General features: G+C 41.2%; 1 protein-coding gene across 1 annotated transcript in view; it reads right to left on the reverse strand.

Annotated features, from left to right (window-relative positions):
• ABL2 (ABL proto-oncogene 2, non-receptor tyrosine kinase) overlaps positions 1-24772 on the reverse strand; it is an 80585-nt gene that overhangs the window by 54899 nt on the left and 914 nt on the right. The gene's annotated exons all lie outside the window — the stretch shown is intronic.

Consider the following 24772-nt stretch of genomic DNA (forward strand, 5'->3'; position numbering starts at 1 on the left):
CGGCCCGGCGCACTCCCCGGCCACCCAGCACCGGCAGTCCCCGGCCCCGGGCCAGCCCCCGGCCCAGCGCACCTGTCGGCCGCCCAGCGCCAGCGGCCCCCAGCGACCCGGCGCACCCCCAGCCGCCCAGCACCGCCGGCCCGGCGCACCCCCAGCCGCCCAGCACCGCCGGTCCCAGGCGGCCCGGCGCACCCCCAGCCGCCCAGCACCGCCGGCCCCGGACCAGCCCCCGGACCAGCAGCGCCGGATTTTCCCGGACATGTTCGGCTTTTTGGGATTTCCCCCAGGACGGGGATTTGAGTCCCAAAAAGCCGGACATGTCCGGGAAAATCCAGACATATGGTAACCCTAAAATAGTGCAACAAAGAAATGCAAGGCCTGGTTGCCCAAATGAAACATCATCATGAGAAGTGTTCCTTCTCAGGAGGAAGCTGTGTTGAAGATGATGAAAGGAACATGTAGGATCTTCAGGTTAGTAAACTTTTTTATTTCATACTTCTTTCTTAAGGACTGCCTGTCTTCCTTCCTAAAGATGCTGTTGAAATATGGTACTATCATAGATGTAGTTGTGATAAAAAATAAATAGCTGAAATAGGCAGACCTTCCTTTTACAATTTCACCTTTAAAATAGTACTGAGTTTCAGTGAATGCAATGAGCACTACTATATGAGCACTATGGTAATAATTAAATCACTGCATGGACTTATTTTGTTTAGGAGAATCCATTCTCAACATACAGGATTCTGAAGACTATCCACCTTCAAGATCACCATCATTTTCTATAGTTTCAGAGTTATCTGCCAATGACAGTTTTCAATCACATCATGTATGTCACACAGCCACAGTATATCACCTGTAGCAAAAGGAAAAAATCTCCATCATCCAGAAACAACCATAGATAAGTTTGTGATAAGAACCAGCAGATTACAAAAAGAGGCAATTGATGAAAAAAATTGCCCGGTTTGTTTATGCAACAAACTTGCCTTTCTGTCTGATTGAGAACCCACACTTCATTAACATGATTCAGTCATTAAGACCAGGATACAGTCCACCCAACAGAGCAGATGTCGCAGGCAAATTGCTGGATAAAGTGTATAAAAGAGAAATTGAGCAGTGTGCAAAAGGTCTAGATAGTGAAATTGTTAACCTGAGTCTTGATGGGTGGAGCAATGTCCACAATGATCCTGTGCTTCTGTGACAACAGAAGAAGGGAATGTCTTTCTTACAGAAACAATTGATACATCAGGAAATGCAAACACAGCAGAATACTTACAAGAAGTAGCAGTAAAAGCTATAACAAACTGTGAAAAAAATTCAAATCTCTAGTACGCAGTTTAGTCTCAGACAATGCTGCAAATGTATCCAAGATGAGAAGAAATTATTTAGAAGAGAGTGAAAAGAGTCTCAAGCTAATAACATATGGTTGCAGTGCTCATTTGATGTACCTCCTAGCCAAAGACTTCAGTGTTCCAGAAATAAAGGCTAATGTTGTTGAAATTGCAAAATACTTCCGAAACAACCACTTTGCTGCAGCTGCTCTGAAAAAGTGGAGGAACCAAGCTAACTCTCCCACAAGACACGCGGTGGAACTCAGTAGTGGACTGTTTTGAGCACTGTATCAAGAACTGGCCTAACCTGATGACAGTTTGGGAACAAAATAGTGAAAAAAAATAGATGGCACAGTTACAACCAAAGTTCTCAACATTGGGATTAAGAGAAATGTTGAACACATGCTGAGTACCCTGAAGCTTATTTCTGTAGCCTTTGATATAAAATTATTCTGCTTAACTGCCAGGGGGCAAATTTGTCACGTACACATGGAAGATATACAGCACAGCTATTGCTATGTCTTAACCCAGGAAGTTCCTGCGAGAGGAAATGTAGCCAAACTCCAAACCTTCAGACAATGGAACTTTCTGTGCCTGTGTCCTGTAGATAGCTAACTGCTTAGTTTGCAAAATAAGCAAGGAGGAGGGGGCAAGTAGATGAACAATAAGGGATCATAAGAGGGGCAGATACATGTAACTTGCTAATTATGTATGGTAACGATGGCAAATTCTGGCCAATCATAGAGCGATAGATTATCATAATCAACTGCATATAATGCTTTGGTGTAAGTGTTTTCTTTGTTCTTGCTGACTTATGAGCTCGAACCCAATTGCAACTGAAATAAATGGATCGCCCCTCCCGGGGCTCCTTGCTTGATTAGCTGTGTCCGTGTCTCCTTATTCCTCACTGGAACGGACAGGAATTTCTATGACACCTTGAACAAAATGCAGGGAAATAGCTGTTTTATTGCTGATGCTGTTGAAATTTGGAAGGAACTGAGTGAGGTCTTAAAAGGAGAAATATGCAATGACAGAGTTAAATTACAAGCATTAAAAAACTGAATGAGACAAGCACTATCTCCAGCAGGAAAGCTTGTTTTTCCTTTTCCAGATTATGAACAAACAGGAAAATGAAGGTGAAGACGACTGACTTAGCTGCAGAAGCCAATATTTTAAAGTTTCTCATGTTGACCTGGCTGACAGTCTATTTAAGTTTTGTTTTGTTTTTTAAATATTTCATTTAACTATTTTAATTAAAAACAATTTTAACAAAAACAAACCTGATTTTAAAAAACTTGAATGTTTAACTAAATTCAAAAATTCACGTTTGTTTTGTTAAAATATTATATGTTTGCTGTTGAAGAAAAAAAATCCAGAATACATAATGTTGTTGTTTTAGTTAAATAAAACAATTTAAATGTCTGCCTGGTGATGTTCTCCTCCTAATACAGCCTGGCAAGAAAATTCTCCAAATATTAATGATTAACCTGTTGAACTGGAGATAGTTCACCTCCCAATGACTTCATAAATATCTGCTTCAGTTACCTTTGGTAAATGAAATAACCAAACATTCGTTTTCTGATATAGCTGTTAAACTAATCTGAAAAGTTTTAAAAATAAATCACTTTAAAAATTTATGGTGTGTACTTTCTAAAAATGAAACCTACATCTATCTCTGAGTTGTGAAGAATATGTATTAAGGTTATAACAACCAACAAGAATGCACTTTTATGTAGAAATTCATGATTAAACTGAGTCTTCCTGACTAGTGATTTTAATCATGATTTAAATCAAATCCACCCTGCTCTGAAGTAGTACTTCTTACATAAATAATCCCCAAACTGCCCTGATACCAGGTTTGTTTTCATTTCAAATGCCATAAAATACAAAACGTGTTTGTTAGAGGGTAAAGGACAAAATTGATAGAAAATGTCCATTGGCACACTTTAAGAAAGAAGAGTGGTCCTATGGATATGGCACTGGACTGGGAGTTAGTAGTTCTGCTACATGCACTTGGGCAAATTATTTTGTTAACTGTAACAATTTTCTCACCTGTAAAATGAGAACAATATTTTTTACCTTTCCCTTTGTAAGTTGCTGAGTCTTACAAATGAAAAGCACTACATAGGAGCTAGAGATATTGCAAACCAGGACTTAATTAAGAAAAATTTTCTTCAACTAGAATAAAATTAAGTCGCAGTTCTCTATTGTCCACAAAATCAAGATGCCAACTTTGGCAACAGAAACTGGATTTCCTATTATACTTTATACATCTATGTTCCTACAGCTAGAGCTGGCATTCTGCTTCTAATGTGACTAGGGACTTAGGAAATAGATGCTGTAATTTCACTGGGACTAGAGAAACAACCAAAGGAAAGGGAATTTGGTATCATGGTAATGGAAACCAACAAGATATGAGAAGAGGTATTTACTCACATTCCATTACGTTTCCTGGGAGGAGGAAAAGCACAAACAGAGTGGCCATGGAAGCAATGGAAGGGCTTAGCTGCAATGAGGGGAGCAATACAGAATGGGAATTAAGGAGGCAAAGAGGGAACCCAACACAAGAGATGGCAGCACAGCAGTCCATGGAAGAGAGGGCTAGGGAGCAAGAAACCAAAAGAACCATAATGGAGAAATGAGAGTCAATGCAGAAATGATACACATTCCTGGAGCACACTAACTCACTAATCTCTTTCCCAGTATGGGGAGGGGATGCCACATTCAGCTGAAGGAGAAGAGGAAATAAGTATCTTGAGTCAGCGTTCATGATGCAACCCCCAGCACCAATTATTGGGCTTGTAAGGCAATCTCCCTTTACTTGGGTCCCAGGTTGTCTCATTTCACACAATACTACCCATGGAGTGGCACTGTTTGCTCACAATTTAAAATACACTTAACTGGCTGTTGGAAGAATCGGAAACTGTAGTATAGGATGATACCAGGTAGACTCATCTGCAGTTTGGAGAAATCAAGCACTGTGTGGTATAAAATACAGAGGGGAACTGTTTCCAAAGCTTCCAAATTGTTTTTCTACTAATAAATGTTTTAAGAGGCTTTTTCTATTACAACTTTTTAAGGCTCCCACAGCTATGAAGGTCATGGTAGACTATTTCCCTGTGGCAACAGAAAAAACATGTGACACTGTTTCTTGCTCTTTCTGTAAGAAAATGAAAAAACGGTGCACAATAAATGCTGGGCAAATGGGCATACCAAAGGGGAAAATGTTGGGAATGGAGGCTTGGTGAGTGCCTTTGCACAATCCCCTTCCGTTTCAATAAACCCTTATATAACAGCATGTGAGCAAGACAGACATTTAGGATACTGTAGCTACGGCATAATTTCTCAGATTCCTAGATTGTGGGTTTTCAATCACAATCTTAATTATAACAGGTTTTTGTACTCAATAATTATCCGAAAAGTCTGTATTTTAAGTACAAACCAATTAGTGTGGTCCTTTTAATTTTATGGTCTCATTTATTAACTTTTTTAAAATAACTGCAATGTGGAAGATGTAAATGTACATAAAATAAACAGTACTTATGTGGAAAGAGTCTCTGTCCTGATTTAGCACAGCTGTGAGACAGCAGTCATTACTCATTAGTGCGGAAGAACAGAAAGTTTCTCCTTTGCCAGTTTTGTCTTAGGGAGTATAATACTTGTTTCATTGAGCATTTTTGCTGTAAGTAGGCATAAGCATTTGATGCGTTTTACTGAGTTCTGCTGTCAGATGCTAAAAAATGGCATTTTGCCAAAGAATACCATGGGACTGTACCTGGAGAATCTAAAGTTAAATTAGATAACATTCAACAAATTTATTAAAGTGCTGCGAGTTCCCATTTTCAAGGCAAATCAAATAAGTCAACACAAAAGCCAATCTCTCCTCAGACATGCTGCCACATCCCTATCAGCAAGTGATCTCTGCAACACTGTCTTAAAAAAAAAAAAAAATCACAGCAGAAATGCACTTTTCTTGTTTAATAATAGCCTACCAAATGAATGAATCAGTGGCAAAGGCAGTACTTCAATATTTAGCACTTACAAAGCCCTTTTAATCTTCAAAGCACTATATACAGCCAAGTAAAATACTTAACACCTGTGTGAGTTAGGTCAATATTATCCCCATTTTGCAGATTAGAAAAGAGCACTGGAACATCTAGAGGTAATTCTACAGCAATAAAACCTGAAGTGATCAGGTGTAGTATGCATGTTTAATATTTATATAGCTTTCCATCACTCACGCCCAAAGGTTTACAAATTCTGTGTGTGTGTGTGTGTGTGTATATATGATATAGGTGTAACAGTGTGAACTGTCACATGGGGGGAGAAAACCCAAGCTGGTGTCTCCAATTAGCCAATCCTCTCACAGGCTTCTGGGAATGAGAGGGGTCTGGCATCTATAAAAGATTCAGCTCATGAGTGGGAGAGGAAAAGCAACACCCAAGAAGACTGGATTGCTGAAAGAATGCCACAGGGATGTGGTGGTGGTGGTAAAGATACTGAATTTGGGGAGGCTGGGGTCTACCTCCCTAGGAAACTTTAGACTTGACTGAGAGGTAGGAGAATTATGGGACTAGAGGATTTGGATGTTGATGATAAACTGATATGCCCCTTCTATAAGCATTCCTACATTATCTCTGGTGTCCATTTTCTCCCTTTTTTCCCCTGTAGTGGTCAGGTCATCCTGGGCCACCAGACAATGGCTTGGTGACACTTGGAGCTTTGGGGCTTAGGTGGAGGGCCAAGTATACATCTTACTAATTGTCTGCTTAACTCCCCTCAAGCTGGTGAGAATCCAGTGGTTCACAATGGTCAAATCATTCACCTACCATTGAAGCATGGCACTCTCTAGGATGGAAACAAAATGACCATAGCACCAATCTAGGAGCATTGGTTCAGTATTGAACCCAGGAAAGAGAGAGAGCAATGAAATCACCAACACCACTTTAAAAAAGTGATGATACCTACCCCCACCACTTAGGAAAGCACAAAGACATCTGAATACTAAGTGGGAGTTGTTTTCCAAGGATGGATTCCTCATAAATAGCATCCTAATCTCAAAAGAGCCCAGAGGTTTTTGCTACAAACAGAAAACAAAGCTCTTAAGCATGGTAATGTAGGATGCTGATTCTAAAGGACTGTAGCATCCCCTAGTGGAATGTTGAAGTTTTTGTAGGTTAGGCAAAGATACGTAAGTTGCTCCTCTTACCGTCTCGCTTTAAATGTACATAGCATCGTACCGTTCTTGCTCTATCAGATTTCAAAGAACATAGCCAGCTCTGCCTGTACCACAGATCACTTATACCATACTCCTACAATGCAGTAACTGTTTCTCACACAGACTCATATTCCAGTGTAAAAAGGAAAACTTTCCAATAGAGAAAGCACTGTAAAGATTTCCCCCCATCATGGCTCACTTCCACTTCTGTTTGGGCCAGGACACTTGAAAAATGCGAATCCATTAGTGCATTATCTTACAGCATATCAGATACAAGCCAGCTGCTATAAAAAGGCAACTCTTGTACAAACATCAGCTAATTCTCAGCACCCTCTGAAAGTTTCCCCAACTGTAAAACAGGAACACCAAGTAAAGTACTGTGGTATTTAGTAGCACTACTATCACAAAACATTTCCTGAAAGATTTCTTAGAGCATGTGCCAAATATCAAATGGTAAAAACTAAATATTGACTTGGGGCTTGAATACACATACAAACTTACACTGAAATAATTACATCAGTTTTAATTCAAATTTAATACATTTAATTTATGGTGCATATCTAGGTGTAGACCCTTATTTCAGATTGGGTGTTTAGGTATGTCTACCCTAGAAGCGCTACAGCTGGGTCACTAGCATTTCTAGTGTAGACACTACAGCGAGAGAAGGGGTTCCTCCATTTCAGTAGTAAATCCACACCTCTGAGAGGCAGTATCCAGGTCGAATGCAGAATTCTTCTGTCAACCTAGCAGTGTCTACACTTGGGCTCAAATCAGCTTAATTATATTGCACAAGGCATGAAATTTTTCACAGCCCTCGGCAATGTAGTTTGGCTGATCTAACTTTGTAGTGCAGACTAGCCTCACTTACGCTATGTCTCCACTTAGCACTTTCACGTATAAATTATGTTGCTCAGGGGTGTGAAAAACACACATCCCTGTGCGACATAAGTTACACTGACAGAAGTGCTGGTGTAGACAGCACTAAGGCTCTTCTGCCAACATAGCTACCATGACTTGTTGGGAGTGGTTTAATTATAGAGTGGCTACATGGGAGATCTTACAGTGGCACAGCTGCATCGGTACAGCTGTGCTGCTGTAAGCTCTCTAGTGTAGAAATGGCCTATGTGTAAGGCTACGATTTAGTCAGAGGTCATGGCAGTCACAGATTCTGTGACTTTACCGGACCTCCGTGATTTCTAGGGCTTCAGGAGGAGGCGGGCGGACTGTGTGCCCCTGCCCTACAACTGGGGATGTCTGGAACCAGGAAACTGCAGCCCCAGCCCCACAGCTTCTGCCAGGGGCTGCAGCTGGGACCACGTGCCCCTGCCTGGTGGCTGCACCAGGAGCTGTGCACCTCCCTTGTGGCTTCCCAGGGCTATGTGTCCCCCTCCACCAGTGTGACCAAGACTTGGTGGGAGCTGCAGTCAGGGCCACGCATCCCTGTCCCGCAGCTAGCTCTGGAGCAGGGGCTGTGCGCCCCCCATGGCTGTGCCCCCACATTGCAGCTGCTGAAGCCGGGGCTGTGCCCCCCACCATGGCGGGGGGCTCGGCCTCTCAGCTCTTCTGCCCCACCCCATGGGACTCCATTCCTCCCCCTACCTAGCTCTGCCCCCTACCCCCGGTTATTTTTAGTAAAGTAACTGACAGGTCACAGGCTCCGTGAATTTTTATTTATTGCCTATGACCTGTTCGTGACTTTTACTAAAAATAATCATGATAAAATCTTAGCCTTAGCTATGTGTAACCTAGTAAAAACATTTGAGAGATCTGCACCAAAACAACATAGGTGGAAATTAAAACCAATTTATTTCTGTGCAAATTTGTGTAAACAAGCTCTTAGCTTCTACAAAGGCTCAAGCTGGAAAAGAAACTATAGAAGGTGGGCTTTTGAGTTTTCAAAACTTCTTTCTCTATAATCAGCCAAAGTTCAGGAATTATTCTACAATTTATTGAAAACTAGAATTTAGAGTACAATGACCTGCTACACCTGAACTATAATCAATAGTCACCGTATGAAAACTTTGAGAGAGTTGACATAACAATATTAAGTGGATGGAGTTTGCTGACCAGATAAGCTATGCAGAGTTAGAACAAAGGAGTGGGAGTCAAGAATCCTTGATTTCTCCTGCTTTGCTAGTCTCATTGTGTAACCTTGAGAAGCCACCAACGACAACATCTGAGTTCTACTAACTTTGTGCATCCAACTTTAGCCACCCAATACTTAAGCACCTCTGAAAAAAATCAGGCATCTGTGTCAAGTTGAATGTTGATGACACCAAGAAAAACAACATGCAAAATTAGTGGACACTTTGGAAAATTTTGAACTTAGTGTGTATCTTGGTTTATTAACCTGAAAAAGGTAACACTTCCTTTATAGGTATGTTGTGAGCCTTAATGCCTGTAAAAGCGTTTTGAGATGGACAAAAAGGAAAGCTAAACACAAAGTGAAATATTAGTGCTTTAAAGTTTTTGAGGCTATAAAATTATCTGCAGTTTTCCCATTCACTCCAAAGTCTTTCTTCAGATAAAACCTTTCCAATCAAGATCAGTTCCTTTGTTTGTATTTGATTTTTAGGACAGGAGAACAAGTTAAGCAAACACATTCAAAATAGTATTCCTATGAAAGAATAGTATTGATAACATATAAGCTGTTTGATTTGGTTCAGTGGATAAATTAGGTCAGAGGATGGATTTCACATTTTCACCTACTACTAAACAGTGGTCCTTTACTCAGCACAGACCTTATTACCTCTGCTTTGAGAAAAAAAGCTATGAACAGCAGCATAGCTTTCCCAAGGAGCAGCATGAAATTGATATTCTTGTCAGTTTCAGGGCTCCCCACAGGCTTCTGAATAGAAGCAATGAAATTGAACAGTCTTGTTAATTTCATGCTGTTGCTAGTAGCAACAAAGGCTCTGGAGCAAGCCTAGGAAGATGTCACAGCATTGATTTATACTCTGTTCAAGTTTGAAAGGTTATCACAACTTAAAGGCTAGAAACTTAGTGGTGTGTGTTTGGGTTTTGTTTTATTTAAGAAAATTCTGCAGAAGTCAGCGCTGTTGGTACCCTTGCTCACCAGTGAATTTCCTACTGATCTGCTCGAACAGCTTTTACAATTATCCTGAAATTTGAAGAGATCAAAGCTTGAAAAAAATTAACAGCTTTAGCCAAGTGAAAGTTACAATGAACTGACCATTCTCAGATTATAGGAGACAATGCTTTCCAAAATGCATAAAACATTGTGATGGTGTGGTGCTGCTCTTAATGCTGTATGCGAACCTTGTTGAGTTGTGTATTGTATGAATATATTGGTTTAGTTTAATAGTATACACATTTAAGGGTTGTTAAGGGACAACACTGGACAGGAAAAGACCTAGGAATACCAGGTCCAAAGGACTATAGCAGTTTAAAAAATAAACTCCTTTCGAGAGAGAGAGAGTGGCAGTTGTTGGGGAAGCTGTTTCAGGAAACCACTGACACAGGCACCCTCTGAGGTACCTGAAGAAGCTAGGCCTGCCCAGGTTATCATCAGGAATAGAAAGGCCGTAGGTAAGACAAATATGTACACAGGCTGTTTTTAAATCATCTTCTCTTATATGCTTTCTTTGTACTATAAGAGCCATTTTGGTTTGGCGGTTTGGTTAGACTCTTGAAAGGAAAATAAATAGGGTGGATACAAGGGGTACTTTAGCCAGGAGAGGTAAAGGCATGAGCACTGTGACCTGAAGGACTGCACTGCAGTCTTCTTTACACAAAAGGGAAAAGTCGATCTAAGCTATGCAATTTGAGTTACACTCAAATCAACATAGCTTAAGATCTACTTACCGCGGGGTCCACACTACGTGACGTCGACGGGAGACACTCTCCCAACGACTCCCCTTACTCTTCTCAATCAGGTGGAGTACAGGAGTCAAGGGGAGAGCGATCGGCAGTTGATTTAGCAGGTCTTCATATACCCACTATTTCGACCGCCAATGCATCGATCGCCGCAGCATTGATCCTCCGGTAAGTATAGACAAGCACAGACCAGAAAGGGGACAGAGGTGCAGCTAGTCCTGTAACTATAGACAATCATAACTTCCTGTGTTAATATTTCCAAGCAACGATTCTATTATTGTATTAACCAGACAGTAAGACTGCCAGTAATAAAGCTTGACATTGACTTTACCAGCACTTGACGATCACAAGAACAAGTGAGAGTCTTGCCAGACCAGCCTGGCAGGAGCTGCACCTGCGCAATGGGGAGAAACTGCTCAGTGTACCACGTGGCTGCAGTCTGGGTAAAGGGTAAAGGACAGAGCTGAACTTGTAGTGGGGGAGAATAAGGCATGGGGTTGGGGCTAACTTAATGGGGGTAGGCCGTACTAAACTATGGGCCTTGGAACAGGTATGAGCTCGAGATTACGGGGTAAGATATGCCAGGCTTGAGGGCAGTCATGAGGTGGAGCAGAACGGAGGTCATAAGGCTAGCGGGGGAGCCATGGCGCAAACAGTGCTAGACTGGAGATAGCTATGGGGTAGGCAAAGCCAAGTTGGAAGATAGTCATGGGGAAGTAGGGGAGCAGGCTCTGGGCGTTATAGTGGATTACAAATCGAATGAGTCAACAATATGATGCATATGCAAAAAAGGCTAATATAATTCTGGGATGTATTAACAGAAGTGTTGTTACATAAGATATGGGAGATAATTGTCCTGCTTTACTTAGCACTAGTGAGGCCTCAGAGGGAGTACTGTGTCCAACTCTGGGTTCCACGCTTTACATGTACATAAACTGGAGGGAGTCCAGTGGATAGCAACAAAAATGATAAAAGGTTTAGAAAACCCGACCTATGAGGGAAGTTTAAAAAAACTGGGTATGTTTTGTCTTGAGAAGAGAAGACTGAGTTGGAACCTGGTAAGTCTTCAAATATGTTAAGGGCTATTACTAAAAGGACTGTGCTCAATTATTCTTCATGGTCACTGAAAGTAAAACAAGTAATGGGCTTAATCTGCAACAAGAAAGATCTAGGTTAGATATTAGGAAAATATTTAACTGTAAGGGTAGTTAAACTCTGGAATAGGCTTTTAAGGGAGGTTGTGGAATCCCCATCATTGGAGGTTTTTAAGAACAAGTTGGATAAACACCTGTCAGGGATAGTCAAGATGCGTGGGGGGGGGGGCTAGGGAGGGGGGAGTGGGTTTGTTTTTGTTCTGCCTCAGTGCAGAGGGCTGGATTTCATGACCTCTCAAGGTCCCTTGCAGCCCTACATTTCTATGACCTTTTTTCTCACTAACACTCATGTGGGGTGATGCATAATTAAAATATTTCTTACATTTTCTCAAATTAGCAAATATGGAAAGGATTTTAAACAGGAGTTAAGTAGGAAAGGATTGGAAGTTTTCTCCTTTGCCATATCAAAATCTTGATTGTGTTCCCTTCCCTCGACCCCACAGCTCCTCTCCCTTCCAAGTCTTATCACTTTTTTCCTCTGCCCTGTTAGAGACCTCAACACCAAAGGTCTGCAATTTCAGATTATCCTCCAAGTGTTTGTAGAGCCACGGGCTTCCCCAAAATGCAAAGTCTGCTCTTTCCAGTCAGCTTCTCCACACTTGCCACAATCACAAAAGGGAACAGAGACTGATCAGACCTGGCACAAGAACTGCAAGTGCTGCGCAATGTACTAACATTAGAAGGTGGTGAAACAAGCAGCTGTATAGTTGCCCACCCCACAATTCTGATCAGTTTCACCCTGATGGTGCTAGTGCAGGGGTTCTCACACTGGGGGTCACGAGGCTATTACATGGGGGAGAGGGGGCGGGTCGAGAGCTGTCAGCCTCCACCCCAAACCCCGCTTTGCTTCCAGCATTTATAATGGTGTTAAATATATAAAAAAGTGTTTTTCATTTATAAGGGAGGGGTTGCACTCAGAGGCTTGCTATGTGAAAGGGGTCACCAATAAAAAAGTTTGAGAACCACTATGCTAGTGGGTGTTCTTTTCAGGTGCCGTTCCCAACTCTGCACAGGTACTTTGCAGAGCAAAGCTTGATAGTACTGCCGGGTGTGGTTAAGTGCTGGAGGCTGGAATGTTGTTGCCTTGGTAGCATTGTTTAGGCTGCTCAGTGCTTCTGTCCTTGGAGTTTCAATGCTGTGAGTAGATAGTGCTGCATGTTACTTTAGCAGACTCATTGTGGATCATAGGCAAGTCACTTGCTCTTTCTGTGACTCAGAATCCAAGAATATCAGGGTTGGAAGGGACCTTAAGAGGTCATCTAGTCCAACCCCCTGCTCAAAGCAGGACCAATCCCCAGACAGATTTTTACCCCAGTTCTCTAAATGGCCCCCTCAAGGATTGAACTGTTGTTATTCATAAAGGAAGACCACAGGCACAGTTCGGTGGTGAAGGCTCTCAGCCAGATTTTTGTCAATGAAGTGAAGTACTAGCTCCCTGGATCAATGTCTACAGTTACATTAACACATGTGCTTGTTGCAATGGACTCGGCTCAGTCAGCAGTGAGACTTTCTGCTGCCCCCTAGGCTGGACAAAGGGTTAGAGTGAAGGACCCGACATTTATAGGCTGAGGCAAACAACCTGAATACACACTTACATACTACCGTATGTAGTTCATCACATTTGTTACCTCCCCTTGTTCTTGATATTTTGAACAAAACATCCCTGTTAATTATATTGTAAAACCATCTTATTTTGTACTAGACTGAAATATATCTATACTAACTGGAATATATTTATGTAAATAGCTAGTGCCTAGCATGCTAGCAACAACTTTGCCACATTCATGTACTGGACAGTGAACTTGCAAACATCTGCTTTAATACATGGTCTGACTTTGGTTCACAGCCTCTGGGTCAGGCATCAAATCTTGCACCCGGTCCAGTGGTCCAGGCTCTCTCTATCTACTACAGTGGCAATGCACTATGTGGAGCAGGAAACACACAAGCTCAATATTTTCTCACTGGGAACACGTGTGTGTACATGTGTGCATATACCACCCCCACACATTCAAGAGAAAATGTAGCAATGTTCTAATTTCTTTCCCCAGTTCCTCAGTAGAATGCCCCAACATCAGCAGAGAATGGTACTGCTGCCCCTGTTCATAGTATAGTACATATCCAGCAGCATGAAACTGACTGGTTTGCTTCAGCATTACTCTGTTCTGTTGGAAAACATCACATACACCAACAGCGATTACTATGGAAAAGGGGTTAAATATCTTCACATGCAGAATTGTCCAGCCGGAGAATATCTGAAGTACGTGGACAATGAAAGAACAATACCAGGGACAATTTAACTCCTTGTGCATTACTGAATACAATAGCTCTACCTACAATTATTGCATTTCCAATATCTGATTGTTTTGTAAAATACTTTGAGATAAGTACAAAAAGGTATTTTATAGAAAATTAAACTAAACTTCAATATATACAATTGTTCTAGAAATGTCTTTACAAGACTAAAATAGTTCTAAAAGAGCTATAAAGTCTCTGGATAAAATATTCTACAACCTTTAAGGAAAGTAATTTCCTAAGAGTCCTAAGGACTTTAACCTAAGTATCTCTTTAATGGTACATCAAAACACAGGAAAAATTAAGATAAAACTGGCTATCCTTAGTGAGAGTTGTAGCTTCCACCTCCCCAGTTGCTCAACAGTGCAAAAATAAAGGAAATTCAAAAGCCACTCTGTAATTAACTTGGGGTGGTTTAGCTGATACAGGAAGCTACCATCACCATTAAGGGTATCTAATTATTTTTCATATGTAGTTGCAGGTACCTATCTCCAATACAATTACTCAAGTCTGCTCATAAAGCCACAATGTTCATATGTGGTTTCCAAAGCAGACACTCGTAATACAACCAAACTTTGCTATTGTGGTTTATAGTGCCACCAACAGGAAGCCTCAATGGCTTTACAGTTGCCTATATATTCTACAGAGAATAGACTGAATAGATCATCACAAGATTAGCCTTCAAAATGGAAGCCAGCATTTTACAACCATGACCACAAAGCCAGACACATAGGCTAGGATACAGCATAGATAACTATATGGGTTTGAGTTAACACTTGTTTCAGATGTTGCTCAAACCTGTTTTGTTTTGTCACACCAACAAACAAAATTTACTTCGTTCAAGGACCTCAAACGTCTTCTATCAACGATTTACTGTATTTTTTCTAAATTTCCATGAAAAAGTACTCCCCTCACCATCTCCACTAGCAAATCTTTTCTGAACACACTGATAGATGGAACCTGTTCTTCTCCTTCCACAATGTTGCTTGCACTTCTTTAAGGTGCCATCTACACTAGAACCAAGCCATGTTACACATGTAAATACCAAATTATGTATTAAAATGGTTGGCATGCAGCAAAGTAGTAGCATAGATCCTGTTGCATGTTGTAAGACAGATAAGATCGGCAATCCTCAGCTCTTTGAACGACATGGAAACTGAATGAATTTGATAGGCAAGTCACTAGAAGGGGGATACAGTTACGGTTCTTTGTATAATCACTTTTCTGACACCTGCTTTTAACAATAGCAAATGCTCAAAAAATAGTGCGTTTTACCTGCTTCATGTAATTGGTTGTTTAACATTGAGTTCAGACCTAAATAAGCTAATTAGCTGTCAGCAGTGTTGGAAATCTATTAATCTTAAAGGCAACAGCAAATTAAGTGAACTCTGGAAATAATGTCAAGTTCTGTGGCCTGTGTTGACAGGTCAGCCTAGATAATCATGATTCCTCCTAGCCTTAGTCTATGAATTGGTATAGTCTGACAGTATGATTTAACTGCAGCAAAAATTAGTTCTCATGCAGCTCTCTAAGAAAAGCTATTTGACAGTTGCCGAGGTGGATAGCTCTCAGAACAAGCTACTAAGTTGTCACTGATGAAAACATGATCCTAAAACTATCCATATAGTTATCTACAGCCTGTAAACGCCAATATTTAAAAAGGGCTCTAGAGGTGATCCCGGCAATTACAGACCAGTAAGTCTAACGTCAGTACTGGGCAAATTAGCTGAAACAATAGTAAAGAATAAAATTGTCAGAGACATAGAAGAACATAAATTGTTGAGCAAAAGTCAACATGGTTTCTGTACAGGGAAATCATGTCTTACTAATCTATTAGAATTCTCTGAAGGGGTCAAACATGTGGACAAGGGAAATCCAGTGGACATAGTGTACTTAGATTTCCAGAAAGCCTTTGACAAGGTTCCTCACCAAAGGCTCTTACGTAAATTAAGTTGTCATGGGATAAGAGGGAAGATCCTTTCATGGATTGAGAACTGGTTAAAAGACAGGGAACAAAGGGTAGGAATAAATGGTAAATTTTCAGACTGGAGAGGGGTAACTAGTGGTGTTCCCCAAGGGTCAGTCCTAGGACCAATCCTATTCAACTTATTCATAAATGATCTGGAGAAAGGGGTAAACAGTCAGGTGGAAAAGTTTGCAGATGATACTAAACTGCTCAAGATAGTTAAGACCAAAGCAGACTGTGAAGAACTTCAAAAAGATCTCACAAAACTAAGTGATTGGGCAACAAAATGGCAAATGAAATTTAATGTGGATAAATGTAAAGTAATGCACATTGGAAAAAATAACCCCAACTATACATACAATATGATGGGGGCTAATTTAGCTACAACAAGTCAGGAAAAAGATCTTGGAGTCATCGTGGATAGTTCTCTGAAAATGTCCACGCAGTGTGCAGAGGCGGTCAAAAAAGCAAACAGGATGTTAGGAATCATTAAAAAGGGGATAGAGAATAAGACTGAGAATATATTATTGCCCTTATATAAATCGATGGTACGCCCTCATCTCGAATACTGCATACAGATGTGGTCTCCTCATCTCAAAAAAGATATACTGGCATTAGAAAAGGTTCAGAGAAGGGCAACTAAAATGATTAGGGGTCTGGAATGGGTCCCATATGAGGAGAGATTAAAGAGGCTAGGACTTTTCAGCTTGGAAAAGAGGAGACTAAGGGGGGGATATGTTAGAGATATATAAAATCATGAGTGGTGTGGAGAAAGTGAATAAGGAAAAGTTATTTACTTGTTCCCAAAATATAAGAACTAGGGGCCACCAAATGAAATTAATGGACAGCAGGTTTAAAATAAATAAAAGGAAGTTCTTCACACAGCGCACAGTCAACCTGTGGAACTCCTTGCCTGAGGTGGTTGTGAAGGCTAGGACTATAACAGGGTTTAAAAGAGAACTAGATAAATTCATGGAGGTTAAGACCATTAATGGGTATTAGCCAGGATGGGTAAGGAACGGTATCCCTAGCCTCTGTTTGTCAGAGGGTGGAGATGGATGAGAGGAGAAAGATCACTTGATCATTGCCTATTAGGTTCACTCCCTCTGGGGCACCTGGCATTGGCCACTGTCGGTAGACAGGATACTGGCCTGGATGGATCTTTGGTCTGACCCAGTATGGCCATTCTTATGTTCTTATGTAAACTGGTGATCAAGGTTAGCAATACAGCCTCCCTCAAGCTCAAAACAACAATCCTGTCACAGCTTCTCTAGGAGATGGAAACCACCTCTGCAAATTGCCAGTCCAGCTAGACAAAAAGCTATGATGAAAACCACTTGTGACAATCTCCTTTCTCTGTACCACATGCTTGATCAAAATTGTGTCCTGCCAATTTATTCACTTGGCCATGTCCCTGCTGCCAAAAAACCTGTTTAGAAAAAAAATAAACTACTATACTTGCAAGCAGTAGCAACCCTCAAAGTATTGCCAGCACAATTTGTAACATGCCGTCTGTTCCATCTGGAGAACACAGGAATTGGAGGCACTGGGCGGTTGGGGGAGGTGGAGGGTTAAATCCAGTTTTAAGCAGGTCGGTCCATAAAGTTCTGGCTAAAATGTTTTGAAGTAATTTGCTTATTGCTTTCAATGCTTAGCTTCTTCAGGTAAAGTTTCTTTGTATACAAAAAGTTTTATATAGTATTTCTGGCACATTAATACTTCCTATACAAAGGCAGGATATATTCTTTGTATGTTTCCTCCCAAGGATCTTTATAAGCCATTCAAATTAGAATAATTTACCTCACTTTTGGGGTGTAATACAGCAGCTCTTTAATAGTGTAATGTTGCCGTGCACCACAGTTTAGGATAAGATGTGGACACTAATACTGAATCCAATCGAAACTGCAGGAGTAATTTAGATATGGCAATTGGGGCATTAGAGAGAACATGCCTATGATTTCAAGTTCTATTGAGGCATTCCTTTAGACACTTAACTGATCCATCCTCCTTCATTGTTTGGGTAATTAGTTGTTAGACAGGTATTTATATGTTATGGTCCCACAAGATTTCTCAATACAATGCAAAGGCAGTCACCCAGAGTCCAGTCATTATATTACATCAGCACAGAGAATTTTGTAACAGGAAAAACTGGGCAATCAGCCCTGGCCCAAACTCCATATTTCATTAGCATGAATGAAAATTATAGGATTTTTAAAAGGAGTGTGTATGAGCTATATCACACATTCACGTATATTAAGTTGACCCCCTAGTCTTTCCCTCTGCCTCTTTCTTCTGTATCCAACTCCCTCAGGCTGTTTGAATTTCAAACAAAACAAAACAAAAAAACCCAGTTTTATGCTTCCCCCCCCCCCATGACAGAATGTTTTTATCATGTTGCACAGCACTCCAACTGCCTTAAGGGAGCTTTAATGATGATTTTATTTTTAAAAGTACAGGCTTATCTTGCTTGACCTTGCTGCACAAAATAAAAGGTTGCTAAACTCCTCCTCCCAGAGAACAAAACCTGGAACAGAAATGACCTGGCTCTGCTGGATCAAAAGCCTAGAGTGGTATAGTCCACAAACAAAGAAATCAGAACTAGGACAAACCCAGCACTATTACAAACAGGTACTATAGGAGCAACCAGGCCAGAGAAACTGGCCATTATTCCTTTCTTGTTTGTTCCCTATAATAAACTTATTTTAATACTCTGTATGTCACTTTGAAGATATAAACCATTCCAATATCAATCTACATCATGTCCCAAGTAAGGTAATGTCCTTATTTTACAGAAGAAGAAACGAAGGGCTTATCTACACTTACAGCCGTGCCACTGTACCACTGAGCAAAGATACTACCTCCACTGACAGGAGAGCTTCTCCCATTGACATAAATACTCCACCTCCGTGAGAGACAGTAGCTATGTCGACTAAGAGAAGCCCTCCCGTCAACATAGTACTGTCTACACTGGGGTTAGGTTGGTATAACTGTCGCTCAGGTGTGGATTTTTCAAACACCTGAGCAACATATTTATATAGACATAAGTTGGTAGTATAGATCAACTAGAGAGAATAAGCAATTGTCAAAGGTCACACCAGGAGTCAGTGTTTGAGTCAATATTATAATGTTCAAGTCTCTGGCTCTTAGTTCCATGCTCAAACTACTAGACTAAAGTGGGGTTTGTTTGGTTTTTTTCAGTGAATTATTATATTGTATTTACAAAACTTCAATTTAAACTTGACTTTATAATATACTACTAGCAACTAACATGTCTGATCCATTTCTTGCATTTACAAGCCACAATTACATGTTTGTAGTAAGGCAACTTGCAGTGCCAGTTCAGATAAGGCTGCCAAATCTGCAAGAGTGTCTAGGTCTTGGGGCTTCACTCCACCACAGACAGGCTGATATGCTAGTGTGGTGCCTTTGTTTTTAAACTACTCACACTCCACTGCTATGCTCAGAGCACTCAATGGGTGATATCCGGATTTCCCCAGGGGTCTCAAGTTGTCTCTTAAATGGCCACCTGGTGCACAACACTGGAGGTTCCCCCCCTTCCTTCTGTGTAACAAAATATATCTACCAGTCCTTGAACTACCTCCAAAAACACTGATACAGGTCCAGGCTAGTGCTCCCTCACTAGACTGCTGTGAAAAGGTCCAGCCGGTAAAGCCTAGGGTGTTCTAAGCCTCCCCTGGCATGGGATCCCCAGGCACATCCTCTTGAGAGTTTGGACTACGTGGCCCAGTCCCTGGGGCTAGTACTGGCTTCTCAGTTTCCCCCTGTAGCTTTAGCACACCCTCTCCCAGAACTCTACTTGAAGAGGTAAAGTAGAAGGCTTTAAGGGGGCAGGTGATAAGATATAGCACATGACACAGACTTTGCTCTTTAATACTATGAGACATACAGATCTATACAAAAACAAACCCGATCTGCATTTCTCTCCCTCAGTTTCCTTACTATTCCAGAGCATTCTCTGTGCTGAAGACAGAGTCCTTTAGAGCCATCCAGCATCCTCCTGTTGCAGTGCATAGCTTGGGTTCTGAAACATGTAGCCTTCTCCCCAATCTACCGCCTCCGGCCATCCTTAGTCCATTCCTTTCTTCTCTCCTGCCAAACCTCATGTGTGTCTCCTGAGACTTTCCCTTGTGAGTCCTTTTATAAACTTCTAGTCCCTTGATCAGGTGACTTCCGAATCAGCCTCAACTGGTGATCAGTGCTCTACCAGATGACTTTGTTGCCTGGCATTCTTTTCCCAGATAAACCATTCTTCTGGGTGGGAGCCAGTCTGTCTAGGATGTTTGTATTAAAAGTGAGGACCATTCCAAGTTTAAAAACGCTCTATTGTCAGCTCTGTACCACAACACTTTGGAATTTCAGTCCTACATGGAGGTGAGAAGGCAATAGCTTCCACACTCAAAATGTAATTTGCAGCTTGATAAAGATATATACAGAGTTCACAATCACACACACAGAGTCTGTAAATTGTACAAATTCCCTAACTGTCTCATACCCATACTAGTTCTGGATACATCTGCTTTCCTTTCCTCCTATGGGACTGAACCTCTATAACTAGCATGAGAGCGCAGATTGGGACAAATGGGGGCAAAGCAGACTTAGTGAGGTGTAAGGACAATCGGAATTTCAAAGTATCTTGTGTAATAAGAAAACATAGTTGCCCCCATTTTTGCATAGCCCAAGATGAATTAAATTCAGATTCCAAGGCTAGAAGGGACCACTGTGATTATTTAGTCTGACCTCCTGTAAAACCCAGGCCATAAAACTTCCCCAAAATAATTCCTAGAGCATACAGTTTAGAAAAACATCCAGTCTTGATTTAAAAATTGTCAATAATGGAGATTCCACCATGACTTAGTAAGTTGTTCCAGTGCTCGTTACATGCTGTTAAAAACTTATGACTTTCTTCCAGTCTGAATTTATCTAACTTTAACTTCCAGCCATTGGATCATGTTATACCTTTCTCTGCTTGATCGAAGAGCCCATTATTAAATATTTGTTTCCCATATAGATACTTAGACTCACCCCTTAACCTTCTCTTTGTTAAGCTAAACAGATTGAGTTCTTTGGGTCTTACCATGAGGCATGTATTCCAATCCTTTAATCATTCTTGTGGCTCTTCTCTAAGCCCTCTTCAATTTATCAACATCCGTCTTGAATTGTAGGTACCAGAACTGGGCACAGCATTCCAGCAGTGGTCACACCAGTACCAAATATAGAAGTAAAATAACTTCTCAACTCTTACTCAAGATTCCCTAGTTTATGCATCCCAGGATCACAATAGCTCTCTTGACCATAGCTCCTGTTCAGCTGATTATCCATCAGACCCCCAAGTTATTTTCAAAGTCATTGCTTCCCAGGATAGATTCCCCCCATTCTGTAAGTGTGGCCTACATTCTCTGTTCCTAGAGCTGTAGATTTAGCTGTATAAAAATGCTTATGGTTTGCTTGTGCCCCATTTATTAAGCGATCCAGATCACTCTGAATCAGTGACCTGTCCTTCTCATTAGCTACCACACCCGCAATTTGTGTGTTGTCTGCAAACTTTTTATCAGTTTATATTAAGACTGTGTTTTACATTCCTTCCTCTGCTGATCAGATCCCACTTGTACTTAAAAATCTCGATTAGCAAGTCTACTCTGAGTTTGGAAAGAAATATTGTTCTTCTAGATGTTTCCTTATCAAGGACTTAAAATGGCAGTAACACCCCAAACTGCACTTGGAAAGAGTACACACAGATTTAGCAAGGTTCACTCTGCTGGTAGTACAGTATGGGATGCAACTTCCTGAGCAGAGCTTGAGGAGGAATTTGGAAAAGCCAGGGGCTGGACTGGCCAATCATCTATATCTCCCCACATTTGCTGGTGTTTCAAGAAAAATGGAGGCAGGTGGAGGGTTTTCATTTTCAGCCTCTGACTGTCTGTGCTGGTCAATCACTATAAAAGGGATAAGAACATTCGTTTATCATTCATACAGTGTACACTGCTACAAGTACTGCCCTGCTCACCAGAGAAAGGATGGAATCCTGCAATCAGTAGGTTCCCTGGCTGTCGGTGAGAGAAGGAAGGAGTCTAAGGGCTGGTCTACACTGGGGGAGGGGGGGAAATCGATCTAAGATACGCAACTTCAGCTACACGAATAGCGTAGCTGAAGTCGAAGTATCTCAGATCGAATTACCTGGGATCCACACGGCACGGGCTCGATGGCCGCGGCTCCCCCGTCGACTGCGCTACTGCCGCTCGCTCTGGTGGAGTTCCAGAGTTGACGGTGAGCGCGTTCGGGGATTGATATATCGCGTCTTAACGAGACGCGATATATCGATCCTGGATAAATCGATTGCTACCCGCCGATACGGCGGGTAGTGAAGACGTGCCCTAAGTGCAACGTCAACAGCAAAAGCCTCAGGGGGGAGGGGGAAGAGATCTGGCAGACTGGGTCCAGGTAATGAGGGAAATTAATGGGAAGCTAGGTCAAGTCATCAAGTAGAACAGTGTCAGGGAGGCAAGAGTGAAGGGAATAAAGGAGAGGGGAGGGAGCAAGAGAAACAAATGGATCCAAGGGGAAATAAGAGCAGATCAAGGAATCTCCCTGGAAAAGGGAAATGAGCTCCTACTTCTCTAACTGCACCAAGGTTGCACAGAGGGCTTTAGTTGCTGTCTGAGATGACTGTTTAAAGATAAGAATTCAGCCTTGACTAGTGTTCACTATAATAACTTCTCCCCATTGAGTGAGTTCTTGTCTCTAAGGTACTAATCAGTTCTAGAGAAGTGTAAATGGACTTGAGGCCAATTCTAATAGGACTGAAGTATTTATTGAGGTAATGTGGGGATTCAGAGGTGAGAGCTGTAACTTGCACAAATTTAGATTTTTTTGCGGGATGGGGGGATCCAGGCTTCTAAAAAAAAAAATCTAAAAAAAGAAGATTTCTATTTGTCTCACATCCTATGAAAACACCTCCTGAACTGCTTGCAACGAAACTATTTCAAACACTGAGAGCGTGACGGTGAAACTATCTTGACTAGTTTTCATTGTTCAAGCTGAGAGTTAAAACCAAGCAGTATAAATAGTGAAAAACTGAGCTGCTGTAATTTTGTCTTAATAATCTAAATTACTACTAGCACAGAGAAATGCTCTTTCTAAATGGCCAATCTACAACTCTTCTGCTATGAGGCTGGCTTCATTTCATGCTCCCTCTCTCCCTCGTTCTATGAGACATCAGTGTCGGGACCTGGGAGAGCAGGAGCTTGTGCTGAGCAGAGGAATTGCAGGGGACATAATCAGCTCAGCAACAGCAGAAGGGTTTCTATGTGCCTTCGTTCCCCAAAAAGTGGATAAAACCTTTCCTTTCTCCCACATTTGGCAGTTTAGACAAGCTTTCTGAGGCATGGACTCTTTTACTCCGTGGATGTACTGTACTTAGCACAACGGACCACAAACTTGGTTAGGACCTCTAGGTACTACTGCAATATACAAAAGAGCATTTACAATAAGTTGGAGTAAAGAGAATGTGAATTAACCTTAACTGTATTACACTTAAACAACCACAAATGGTTCCATATACTATATTGTACTTCCTGTGAACATAATTTCTATTCCCAGCACTGCCTCAGTCCTTTAGAAACAGTTATCACTATCCTTCTTTGCTACCAAAACACCAAGGAGAGCCACTTTGTCATTACAGGGATAGTTTAGATTGTTTGATCAGGCTTTCATAGCAGCTCTGCTGTGGAGATAAAGATTTATGATTTCAACATCAAACTGAAGAGTTAGAAAGTACTTTCACCTATACCTGCCCCTGAGCCCCTCTGCCATTTTTTGGGTTTACAGTGATTTTCCTACTTTTCATTATTTTTCTCTCCTATGATGCTGTGCGAAAGACCCACACAAACAAGGAAAAACTAACTAACTGTACAGAGGAAGTAGTGAAACTGACTATACAAAGTCCCATTGAATTTTTTCCTCTCTATTCTTTCTATTATAGCAACTTTGGATTTAACCTGCAATAGCAGCACACAAGACATTTGGACAGAAGTGACTTTTTTTTTTTTTTTTTTAAGTTGACAATGCCCTGAAGCCCATAGGCTGTTTAGTATAAAGGATGTTTAGAATCTCATCAATACAGGGTGTAGATTTAGAAAGTGAATTTTCATTGAAGGTTACACTCTGCCTATGTCAGGTGGTAGATGTCCACAAGCCTGTATCATTGATTTACTAACGCTGTGCATGTCAGCTGTCATAGTGGATGAGTTTACATTTAAAAAAAACATGTAACCAGCAGCCCAGGATCTTAATGCATATGCTTGTTCTGTTGGACACAGAAAGAGCTAAGCTGTCAGAAGCAGTTTTGCCACATAAACACTGGAGCATGATTGCCCTAGCTGAAATAAAAATCGATAAACCTCTCAGTAGCAGATTCAGGTCCTCAAGATTTAAAAAAAAAAAAAAAAAAAACCAACAACAACATGCACCAACATTAGACTTCAGCTCCTCATGCTCTTGCTAAGGTGTACAGCTTTCAGTTTATCATACTTCTCAACCTTCCTTGACCTACAGGATGAAGTACCCCCACTAATGGACCCAAAAAGGCACAGGAAAATTACAAAGATACAGTATTTTAAATTGTTGGCTTTTTGAAGAGGACCTTTTCCTGTAACCTCACTTTCATATTCAATATTTTTATTTCTGTAAAGTGAAAGGAGATGGCAAATCTGAACTTCACCTAAGTCACTGACAGGTTTACTGACTATTAAAGCCAGCCCAAGAACAAAAACAGCCTGTTTGATAGATCCTTAGTAATGAGAAAGCTATGTCAGCAATCAAAATGAAGTTAAACAGCAAGAGTAGCTCAGAAATGTGTTCAGTACTTATCCCCTCAAACAGCCACGGGTCTGACGAGATAAGACCCATCCCAAAGATGTTCACAGACATTTTGCTAAGATAGAGGGCCTTTGTAGCGCTG

This window comes from Trachemys scripta, chromosome 8 (genome assembly GCF_013100865.1).
Source record: "Trachemys scripta elegans isolate TJP31775 chromosome 8, CAS_Tse_1.0, whole genome shotgun sequence".
In the NCBI taxonomy this organism is placed as follows: Eukaryota; Metazoa; Chordata; order Testudines; family Emydidae; genus Trachemys; species Trachemys scripta.